Source organism: Bos taurus, chromosome 19 (genome assembly GCF_002263795.3).
Source record: "Bos taurus isolate L1 Dominette 01449 registration number 42190680 breed Hereford chromosome 19, ARS-UCD2.0, whole genome shotgun sequence".
Classification (NCBI taxonomy): domain Eukaryota; kingdom Metazoa; phylum Chordata; class Mammalia; order Artiodactyla; family Bovidae; genus Bos; species Bos taurus.
This window is the reverse complement of record NC_037346.1, coordinates 2,905,678-2,910,565: the sequence shown is the minus strand read 5'-3', so window position 1 is coordinate 2,910,565 and position 4,888 is coordinate 2,905,678.

Here is a 4,888-nt window from a genome sequence, read left to right as displayed (position 1 = left end):
AGAAAGAATGATCCTACAAATAGTAAAAATATATCTAGGACTTTCTCCAGTTTTGTTGTGAGTATTGTGGGTTCAGTTCATTTTTGGCTAGTTCCTTGGTCCAACATATTTCTCAAGATCTATAGGCCCCTTCCTATGTAGATGGTAGTAACCACAGGGTTTTAATCTATTGCCTGTAGCTTCCAAGGTGGTTCCCTCTGTTATAGCTTCTTCTGTTTGCTGGTCTCTTCAGTGTCTGGTTTTCGCCCTGACACAAAGGGGACGGTGGAGGACACTTTTTTTTTTTTTTTAAGTCTCACTTGTTCAGTCGTGCTGAGGGGAGGTAGGGAGGGATGCTGCAAACAAATAACACTGGCGTGTGCTCGCAGTGCCTCAGCCACACTGGGTCTACCCCCCATTCACGGCGCGTGTAGCCTCTCTGCCCACACTGCTCAGGCTCTGGGTTGCTCCGCCAGGAACCATCTGCGGCTGGCCCTGGGCTGCCTGTACTTCCCAGGTACAAGCCGCTCAGGTTTAGGCACTCGGGTAGTCCTCAGAGGCACAGACTCTTGGTTGGGCCTGCATTTTGTGCCCTTCCAAGATACGAGCAGCTCAGATGATGAGGTGTTTTGCGCGCGCGATTGCTGCGACTGCGATGAGGTGTTTTGCGCACCGCTCGGTTATCTAGTTGTGCACCGGCACACCTTCTCAGGCAGATGTTGACCGTCCAGACCCCCAAGAAGTTTTAATTAGCAAAGAAGCCTGCTTACAGTTTTATAGATAATGTCTCTCTGGGGCTGCGATTGTCCCCTTCCAGCTCTGGCTGCCTATCACCGGAGGGGGATGGTCTGCCGCCTGCTATCTCTGTTCAGTCCTTTGTTCCGTGCACGGGCCTAGCGGTGTCATAGGTTAGGGCTGGCTTTTCGCGTGGTAGATATCCCACAGTCTGGTTTGCTAGCCCAAATTATTTCGCTCAGATAGCGCCCGGGGTTATTCAGGTCAGATTCTTGCGATGCAGCGCCGCACCTCCCTGCCCAGCCCCCGCTTACTAATGGCGGATGCAGGCGTCTGTGCTGCTTCTCCACTGGGGGAGTTACCGTAGGGCTCGCAATGTGCGGGTTTTAATTATTTATTTTTCCTCCCTGTTATGTTGCCCTCTGTGCTTCCAAGGCATGGCACAGATTCGGCAGTGAGAAGGTTTCCTGGTGTTTGGAAACTTCTCTCTTTTTAAGACTCCCTTCTTGGGACGGACGGAACTCCGTCCCTCCCTCTTTTGTCCCTTTTTTTGTCTTTTATATTTTTTCCTACCTCCTTTTGAAGACTTGGGTTGCTTTTCTGGGTGCCTGATGTCCTCTGCCGGCATTCAGAAGTTGTTTTGTGGAATTTACTCGGCATTTAAATGTTCTTTTGATGAATTTGTGGGGGAGAAAGTGTTCTCCCCGTCCTACTCCTCCGTCATCTTAGCTCCTCCTGACTCTGCCTCTTAAAATGCTCTTTCTGTTAGACCAAATTTTCAGTTTGAACTGAATCTTCAGTTCAGTTCAGTCCAGTAACTCAGTCATGTCCAACTTTTTGCGATCCCATGGACTGCAGCATACCAGGCTTCCCTGTCCATCACCAACTCTCAGAGCTTGCTCAAACTCATGTCCATTGAGTCGGTGATGTCATTTAACCATCTCATCCTCTGTTGTCCCCTTCTCCTCCCACCTTCAATCTTTCCCAGCACCAGTGTCATTTTCAATGAGTCAGTTCTTCACATCAGGTGGCCAAAGTATCAGAGTTTCAGCTTCAGCATCGGTCCTTCCAGTGAATATTCAGGACTGATTTCCTTTAGGATGAACTGGTTGGATCTCCTTGCAGTCCAAGAGACTTTCAAAAGTCTCCAACACCACATTTCAAAAGCATAAATTTTTCAGCACTCAGCTTTCCAGCTCTCACATCCATACGTGACTACTGGAGAAATGATAGCTTTGACTAGATGGACCTTTGTTGGCAAAGTAATGTCTCTGCTTTTTAATAAGCTGTCTAGGTTGGTCATAACTTTTCTTCCAAGGAGCAAGCGTCCTTTAATGTCATGGCTACAGTCACCATCTGCAGTGATTTTAGAGTCAAAAAAAAAAAAAAAAGTCTGTCACTGTTTCCATTGTTTGCCCATCTATTTGCCATGAAATGATGGGACCAGATGTCATGATCTTAGCTTTCTGAATCCTGAGCTTTAAGCCAACTTTTTCACTCTTCTCTTTTACTTTCATCAAAAGTCTCTTTAGCTCTTCTTCGCTTTCTGCCATAAGTGTGGTGTTATTTGCATATTTGTGGTTATTGATATTTCTCTGGGCAATCTTGGTTCCCACTTGTGCTTCATCCAGTCCAATATTTCTCATGATGTACTCTGCACATAAGTTGAATAAGCAGGGTGACAATATACAGCCTTGACATACTCCTTTCTCGATTTCGAACCAGTCTGCTATTCCATGCCCAGTTCTTACTGTTGCTTCTTGACCTGCATAGATATTTCTCAGGAGGTAGGTCAGGAGGTCTGGTATTCCCATGTCTTTAAGAATTTTTCACAGTTCGTTTGTGATCCACACAGTGAAAGACTTTGGTATAGTTGATAAAGCAGAAGGAGATATTTTTTTCTGGAACTCTAACTTTTTAAATGATTCAATGGATGTTGACAATTTGATTCCTCTGCCTCTGGTTCCTATGCCTTTCCTAAATCTAGCTTGAACATCTGGAAGTTCATGGTTCACTCTCTAATTCTACATTAGTTATTCACTTTGCAGATATCATCTTCTACTCAAGGACTGCATTTCAAATTAGTTGTATGAATAATTGATGTCTCCTTTTCTCCTCTTGAAATATTCTCCTCTGAGAATCATCTGTACATTTTTAACCTACTTCCCAATCTAGCATGATATCTAACAGATGCTATCCAATAAAATAATTTGATATTTACCAACTTTATTGCTGACATTCCTCATTTACATCATACTTTTCAAATTCTTTACATTATTCCAAACCCTGTCTACTCTCTACATCTGCCAACAATCCTTAAGGTTTTATTTTCTAACTTCCAAACTTTAATTCTCCCTAACTTTAATGGTATTAATGGGATATTGTCTCATGGCTCCTCAATTTTATTTACATTGCAGACACTTCTGTGTATTTTAGACGTTAACAAATTCTCATCCAGGTCACAGTGGGATTCATGAGACATTATTTCCCTCCAGAATATTTATTTCATAATTCTCCTTTCTAGGAACAATTTCCCTTTATAATATCTAATCAAAATTTTTCCAATTAGTCAACTCACTGTAAGTGAAACCCATGTATTGAATATTGGGTTATAGAAGTCAAAAGGTGTTTGATTCTCTATGAATGTAATAGAATTTGCTCCCATAATAGTTGTTAGGATCATTGAGTTAAAAATTGTTATTTCACCTAAGCTTTATTTATTTATTCATTTAAATCATTTTGATCTTCTTTCAGATCTTTTGTTGTTCTGTGAACTTTCCAAAGCCTTGGTCTCCTATTTCTTATGTATCTTCAGTGTTTGTGCCCACCCTGAGTCTGAATTACTTTATTTTCAGCTATTTGATTGAATTTTCTCTTTTTTTAAATGTAGTGCAAGAGGGCTGGATAAACTGATTCCTGTCACAAAGAGATCTGACTAATTGATTGATCATTCTTTCTGTTTAATAGAGTCCCATGCAGCTCACCATGGTATAATCCACATTTATTATAATAAAAATATTTAATTTTGTAAGCTAATATTAGAAAAAGTATGATAGGAAAACCTTATTTTTGCATTTTGTGCTGCTTGCTTATGAGAGTGCAGCTTCCTAATTTGTGGGTAAAACAGTTCCATCTTATTGGTAGTCTACTGGCTTTCAGAAGAGGATGGCCTCTACATAAATCATACACTCATATGTGAAACATTCTGCAATAAAAGTTTTCTATAAATATAAAATTCCTTTAAACTCTCTCTTAGCCTGGGAAGTATGTGTAAATTCAGTCAAACAGGAGTTTTTAAGACAAAACATTATTTTAGAATCCTCAATTTGAGAAATCTTTTTTTTGGACATCAAATATTAAAAAGTGATTTCCTCTTGAAAGGATTATGTCTTTAGTGATTCATTTACAGTGATCTCCCTTACAAAGCATTATAAGGGATGATTATAATACTGTGAGTTATTGATATGGATACTCATGTCAGTAACTCTCACAGTTTAATACAAGATATCAAATGCATAGTTCTGTGCTTTCAATATGGCCACACATCAGGCTTGCTGGCAATTGGATATTTTTAAAAAATACTTCTTTCTTTCCAAATACACCACATTTGTTAGTTCCATATTTTTATTCATAGTATTTCCTCCCATTTGATGTCTTTTTTCTTCCTCTTTGTTATCCATTAAAAAAAAAAAAAAACTATCCTAATTTTTCATAAAATTTCTGAAGTAGTAATCATCTCTTTCTGACTATATATCTTGTCAGACCTCAATGGATCACTTTAGTACATACTAACTACTCATTGTTCACTCTAGAATGACTGAAGACTTGATTGAATTAGATGCAACACTGCTGTGATAGTAAGAACTCTATTACATTTCCTGAAACAGCCATTAAAAAAGTCTCAATAGCAATTTGTCTTAAATAGTTGTACCAATTACACAAACCCCAACAAGAGTATATACATCCAATATGAATGCAGGTGACAAAAGGTCATAATCAAGGTTGTCAGTTAAAATCCTGTGAGCTAAGAACACTGACTGCAGCACAAGAAAAGGGGGAGGCTTTGGAGAGTAAGGTTAAAGGGCTAGTTTTAAAATGTGAAGAAAGGGAAAGGAAGCTGGCTATTTTCCACTACTTAAACACAAGCTTACTGTTTTTCATAAAGTTCATGGTA